Source organism: Octopus sinensis, linkage group LG15 (assembly GCF_006345805.1).
Source record: "Octopus sinensis linkage group LG15, ASM634580v1, whole genome shotgun sequence".
Taxonomy (NCBI): Eukaryota; Metazoa; Mollusca; class Cephalopoda; order Octopoda; family Octopodidae; genus Octopus; species Octopus sinensis.
The window spans coordinates 20,438,692-20,446,191 of record NC_043011.1 but is presented as its reverse complement, the minus strand read 5'-3'; the positions used below and the strand labels follow the sequence as shown (position 1 = coordinate 20,446,191).

The 7,500-nt window shown below is 40.5% G+C and overlaps 1 protein-coding gene across 2 annotated transcripts in view; it reads right to left on the bottom strand.

Annotated features, from left to right (window-relative positions):
- LOC115219901 (lysosomal acid phosphatase) overlaps nt 1-7,500 on the bottom strand; it is a 48,040-nt gene that overhangs the window by 39,850 nt on the left and 690 nt on the right. The gene's annotated exons all lie outside the window — the stretch shown is intronic.

Here is a 7,500-nt window from a genome sequence, read left to right as displayed (position 1 = left end):
GATAGGAAATAATGAATTAATACAAGAATTTAATATTATATTATTTATTAGAAACTAAAACTTGTCTATAAATGCTTTAAGCATTCAGAACTCAATCGAAGGAGAGGAGTTTTCTCCGTCCGGGTTGCAGATCCGTGGAATAAGCTGCCGGACGAGATAGTGAAGATGCCGACGACCGCTCGGTTCAAAGTCTCTCTTGACCAGAAATGGCCTGAACTCTTTGTATGAACACCCTCCTGTACATAACTCCATGTCCCCCTACATGGCCTTGCTTTTGCTTTTTGAGCCAAAAAAATTAAATTAAAAGTTAAAAAATTTAAATTAAATTAAAACTCTCACAAACATTTAGTTTTCAAATAGACAAGTTCATTTAAACATAATTTATACACTAAGAGCATTGCTTGATTAACTTATGCTGATATAATCTGCAACTAAACAATAATAACATATAAGATGGGAGTGGAACAAAAGTCGGTGATAGTAGTCAGATTGAAAACTGGAATATTTTAGCTGTGTTATCAGGGCCTAAAATCTCCGTGCCTGTAATTTTTTTGTGGGCTCGGTGTATGAGAAGCAGATGCAGAAATGAGATGATGACAAGAAATGAAGGACCGGACGGGAAGAACTCTGGTGGTTGTAGTATGAGGGTGGATGACAGGCATACTTACTAACTTATTCATTCATATAAATCCTGTGTATTAATCAATATACCCAAATCTATTTTTGCTGTTCAAATACATGCCAATGACTACTTTGAGTTATGTCTCTTAGCTCCTTTTCTTATACACACACATGCACAAACACATACACATGTGCACACAGATGTGTAAAAATCCATGAGTCAGAACAGAACTGGCATTTGTACATCTATTAATAGAATAGATACCTTAATGTATATACCACACAGTATTTATAGTTCCATATCAGCAGATTTTACCAATCAAGAGTTTAGGGAAAAACCCAATTCGAGACACTCAAGTAGGTTTTCCCCAAATGTTTGGATGTGAAACTGAAAGGCAAAATTGGCTGAAATGGAGCTATGATGCTCTATTGAATATATGAAGAGGTGCTGAGAAGTTCCTGGCTTTAAGGGTATTGTGAAAGACCTGGCTGGAGGTCCAACCCTCTGAGTTCTTTTACGGGGTTTTGAAAAACTGAAGAACCGCTGCAATAAATGTGTGAATCTGAGAAGGGAATATGTTGAATAAAATCATAATTAACTGATCCTTGTGTATTTTTTTACCCAAAGTTAGGAACTTTTCAGCATTCCCTTGTACCTACCCGTGCTAGCATGGAAAACGGACGTTAAACGATGATGATGATGATGATATAAATATACATATATACATATACATATATACATATATATATCACCATGATCACCGTGACCGACCAGGCTATCAGATGTTGCTACACATCGCTGGTCACAATGTGCTTCGCATTGTTTTAGCCTACAAATGACGCCACCCCACAAGCTAAGCGAGCAGAAGAAAGAGGGAGGGGAAAGTTGTGGCAAAAGAGTACAGCAGGGATCGCCACCACTCCCTGCCGGAGCCTTGTGGAGCTTTAGGTGTTTTCGCTCAATAAACACTCACAATGCCCGGCCTGGGAATCGAAACCGCGATCCTACGACCGTGCGTCCGCTGCCCTAACCACTGGGCCATTGCGCCTCCACCCATATACATATACATATACATACACACACACACACACACACACACATATATATATATATATATATATATATATATACTACTAGTATAGGAAAAAATTTTTTTCAAAAAAATATTTCATCAAAAGTAGCAGCATATTAAAATACCTTTAAAGGTTAAAATTTTATAAACAACTTATAAACAAGGGCAAAAGAAAATTATTTCTATGCCAATATGCTGATAACAGACTTTAAATCGTCGATGTCCACATTTCATTATACATTCACTATAAATACATGTTATACATTCATTATAAATACACAACATGTATTTATAGTGAATCTACAATGAAATATGGACATTGACAATTTAAAGTCTGTTATCTAGCATATTGGCATAGAAATAATTTTTCTTTTGCTCTTGTTTATAAGTTATATATATATACATATATATATATATATATATATAATATATATATATATATATATATATATATATATATATGTGTGTGTGTGTGTGTGTGTGTGTATATATATATATATATATATATATACATACATGCATACATACATACATACATACATACATACATACACAATAAGTACATAAGTGCACAACAAGGTTGAAAACACATGACTTGAATACTGAAGATAGAGTAATATGCTTTTTTTTTTATTAAGCTTCAAAAGTAGCAGTTTTTGTAGCTTTTAATAAAAAAGCCCGTGTGTTTGTGTGTGTGTGTATGTGTGTGAGCACATATATATGTACATTTATACACACACATACACACGTATGCACACACACATACGTATGCACACGCACACACACACACAAGGTAAAGTTGTTGAATATGTATGCAAAAACATCTGATGGAAAACAGAAGGGACCACATACACACATACATACATACACACATACATACACACATACATACATACACACACAAATACATCATCCACTCATGACCGAGGAAAAACCATTACTGACCCTTAGGAACATTGTTCACTCAAGACTACCTTATACTTTACACTTGCAGCTCCATTGGTGGCTAATGAGCCCTGCTCTTGAAAAACATACATGACTGCAAACATTGCAGACCAAGCTTTCCCCATTCATTACACAAGCAGTGCATTTTCAAGCAGCATGCTTAAACTCTTCATGAAGAATATGTGCTCTTTCAAAGGTCTCAACTCCTTCCTTTAACTGTTTCCTCCAGCCGTGGCAATGAGAAACATTGCTCTCCCAGTCAGCTTCCCACACTTCACAAGCCTTTAATGATGATCTATACAATCTTTAAATTGCAGTCTTGGCTTCTGCCGGGGTCACTTTCCACTAACAAGTTCCCCATATAACATCTGATTAGGGATCTTGCTATCATTCATTCTAGCAAGGTGTCCAGTCCAACATAACTGATGTTTTGTGCACCATCACCTTAATACTCAGGATATCAGCTTTCCTCAGGACCTGTGTATCTGGAGTTTTTAAGGTTCAACCAATATTCAGAATGTGTCTCAGACATCTCTGATGGGTGCATTCAAGGACCTTTACATGATGCTTGTAAAGGGTCCATGTCTCACATTAGTAAAGGAGTGATGTTAGTACACAGCAACTTTTGTTTGCCTTGTGATGCCATGTTGGGATTGGACACGAGACTCAAGAGACCTGAAGGAATCAGTTGCTCTCTGCAGCCTGAAAGATATTTTATCATCCTGGGAGCAAGAACAGCTGAGGTAGACAAACTTGTCTACCACTTTCAGTATTGCTCCTTCAACCAAGATAGCTTGGTTCCACATATGGGTTTCCTGGTGCAGGCTGGAACATTACAACAGTCTCCTCCAGGCTAATGCTGAGTCCAAATGCCTTGCAAGAAGCAGAAATAGGATTCACAAATATTTGCATATCATTCGCTGTATGAATAAGTTACAGTCATCTGCATAAAGGAGATCACGAATAAGAGACTGGCAAACTTTTAAATTGGCAGCAAATCGACACAGATTAAAAAGACAACGAGAAGATCAATACCTAACATATATCCCAGGAGAACTATCCACAGCAAAAGCATGAGTAAGAGTAGCAGCAAAATACTGCTTGATACCATTCTCTACAGGACTAGAACCCGCCATGCCACCACCAACATTCACCCAAACCTCCATCTCATCATGGAATGATTTGATTATTGATACAAAGTGATTTGGACATCCAAGTTTGCTCGGTATTTTCTATAGCAAAGCCCTATTCACAGTATCAAAGGTTTTGGTTAAATTGATGAATACCTGGACAAAATCCAGATTCTGCTTATAGCACTTCTGCATCTGTCTTGCTGTGAAAATCATATCCATTGTTCCTCTTCCAGATCGGAAACCACTTTGAGATTCAGATAGGACATCATATACAAGATACCTATTCAGGTGGGTAAGAAGAATACTTGCCAGAACCTTGCCAGCAGCTGATAATAGAGCAATATCTCTGTAGTTGCCACACTCTACTCTGGCTCCCTTTCCTTTATAGAGAAAAAGAATAATTGCATCCTTCCAGTCCTTAAACCTTGCACTATCCCACCAGATTACACTAAGTTCATTAAGGTACTAAATGGCAGGACCTCAGCACAAATACCATCCTTACTAGGTGCCTTACCAAGATTCAATATACTTATTCTGTCATTACTTCATCTATTGAGGGCGTAGAATTTAAGGGGCTAATGGCAGGTCTTTGTTGCATAGTGTCAATCACTGCTTTGTCCACAACTGACTTATGGTTTAGAAGTTCAGAAAGCTGTTCAATCCAGTGACCCATGATCTCTGTTGATTTAGTAAACAGAGTAGAAGACTCCTTGGAAAGCAAAGGACCTGATGCAGAGCTCTCAGGCCTATAAACTTGCTTCATAAGATGGTAAAGCTTCTTGCTGTCATTTGCATCAGCAGCAGCCTGAAGATCACGAGCAAGATCCTCCTACCAGGTGTTCTGCATCTTCTTGAGAGATTGCTGCAGTAGTGATTTTACACTGCTGTAGTGGGTAAGTGCAAGATTTCGCTGCCCAACTGATAGTCCTCTGTGCAGTAATACACTGTGGGCATGGCGCTTTATGACCAGCAGTCGCTGAACTTCAGCATCATTTTCATCATAGCAGTCTCTGTGTCTGGCAGTAGCATATCCCAGTGTTTCAACAGCACATTGAAAAACCTGTTTTCAATGCTGGATAAACGATTCTGAAGCTCTTTCCTGACCACAGCATCATTATGGATATTCAGATGCCAAGGATTGCCAACTGGCCCTCTTCTTTCTTTTATTTTGATCATCATCCGGAACTCTTCTCACAGGCTGTGGTCCATCCAGCATTCTGCACCATGAAAGGATTTGACATTACAAATATCATAGATGTCACGCTTGCGAATGATGACATAATCCAGCAAGTGCCAAACTTTAGACCTTGGGTGCGTCACTGTGTGATCACCTCTGTGCTTAAAATGAGTGCTTGTGATGTAAAGTCCATATTCCTCGCAAAGCTTCAGAAGCATGAGACCATAGCTATTCATCTTTCCTATACAAAAACGTCCAAGAGAGTTCCACGTCTGCCAATCTGTTCCAACCTTGGCATTGAAATCTTCCAGTAGAATGACTTTATCAGAATTGAAGATTTTCCTAAGTATGGCTCTCAGTTGGGTAAAGAAAATAGCTTTATCTTCCTCACAACTGGTCAAAATAGGTGCATAAGCACTTATCAAAGTAGTAGCAAACAGTTCACCTCTCAGGTACAAACGTAGAGTCATTAGACGATCATTTATAGGAACAGGAAACTCCTCCAGCTTCTCAAGGATTTCAGTTCGAACTGCAAAGCCAACACCAGCTTCTCTGCGCTCCTTCGGTTTCCCCTTCCAAAAAAGGTGCAGCCACCTCCTACTGTCTCAAGCTGACCATCACCTTCTACACGGGTCTCTAAAAGTGCAGCTATATCAGAGTTATAACGGTTCAGCTCATGAGCAACAAGTGCAGTGCGTCTTTCAGGCCTACAGTCACACTTGTTAGCCAACAAAGTGTGTACATTCCAATATGAAATGTTCCAGTTCCAACCAGACTTTATAAGTATTCCCTTCGCTTTTCGAGCGCAGGATGGAAATCCGTCAGTCGCGCAAAAACTGATCTGTTACCAGAGCAACCGATGTATCTCCGTACTCGAGTGTTGGCGGTGCTGCTACCGCTGTTGTTGGTGCTGGCGTTGTGGGTGTTGGCGTCATTGGAGGGAGCGATGGTACTGGTGCCGTTACTACCGATGCTGGTAACGGTGCTGTTGTTGTCATTGTTGATGGAAGTGCTGTCACCGCTGTTATAGATATCATTGGCGATGACTCTGCTGCTATTTCCGTTTGGCATACTACAATTGCTGTCGTTGATGTTGCTATTGCTGTTATCGCTGGCGAAGGTGCTGCCGCTGGTTCTGTTCATGTCTCTGCTGCAGCTGTTATTGGTACTGTCGACCCTGCTACTATAGTAACCATGAGGGAAGCTGCTGCTGCAGCTGTTGTTGTTGTTGTTGTTAAGCAACAAGACGGGTAAGGGTGATTAGGTGATGGTCTAGGGCTTAGGGGCGGGAGACCCCAGACCTCGGAAAAAAAAAAACTTTGGTCGTCTTGTTGTAGTCGAGGGCTCTTCTTTGACGCCCGACACCACTGGGAGGTGACCCTCGAGGTCGCTGGAAATGGAGATCTCCAGGTCCAAATTCTTGAACGGCTGATGCTGCTGCTGCCGTTAGGGACACTGCCACGGCTGTCCTTGATGTTGTTATTGTTATCGCTGGCGATGGTGCTGCCGGTGTTGCTGCTGCTATAAGGCTCGGCCAGTACCTCAGCTTCATAGACAACTCCCTTGGTTTCGCAGTGGCCTCTCACCGGGCATCTGTTGTGGTCCTTGCATGAGCATCCTGTCTCCGCTCGTGGTGTAGAGGTGCTAACTAGAATGCTCTTAATATTGGGGACATAACTGAAAGAGACCCTAAGGTTGTGCCTGTTGAAAATGCGTCCATACCTGTGTGAACGTGTGAAACTCTAATCTATCAACTGAAGGAATATTCTACCTATAGACGTTTTTACGTTAAGAGAGAAGGGGGCGGGGGAAAACCATATGATATTTCTGCGACGTTTCCTTCTACGGATGTTGGGACACGGCACGTCGGAGATGCGGTCCCCAAATCCGCTAGCAGCTCATTATTGTAGGGGGCTGCTGCATGAAAAATCTCTTGCTTGCATTTCAGGAAATTCCTGCTGGCCTGTTGGAACTCACAAGATAACAGGGTCTCTTAGGATCAATATCCAAAGGGAGACAGTCCCCTGTTGTCGAGGAGTGGGGTCCTTTCTTCTTCCATTTTCCAGAGAGGCTATAAGCCAACCTGTTTGGGATCTGATGATACGCCGTAAAGCTAAACGCTTTATAGACGGGAAACCCAGGGTAATCCCATAAACGGCCTTACCTAACTTTATATATATATATATATGCAACTAAGTATATGTCCGGTCATAGAGTGACCAATGGTCTTGCATCCATAAAGTGCTCAGCCTCATGGACTCGTCAGACACTAAAGCCGAAGGCATATAATTCTTCAACTGTCGTATGTATGTATGTATGTATGTATGTATGTATGTATGTATGTATGTATGTATGTATGTATGTATGTATGTATGTATATGTGTATGTATGTGTGTATGTATGTACGTACGTATGTATGTATGAATGTATGTGTGTATGTACGTACGTACGTATGTATGTATGTACGTACGTATGTATGTATGTATGTATGTATGTATGTATGTATGTATGTATGATGTATGTATGCGTGTATGTATGTATGTATGTATGT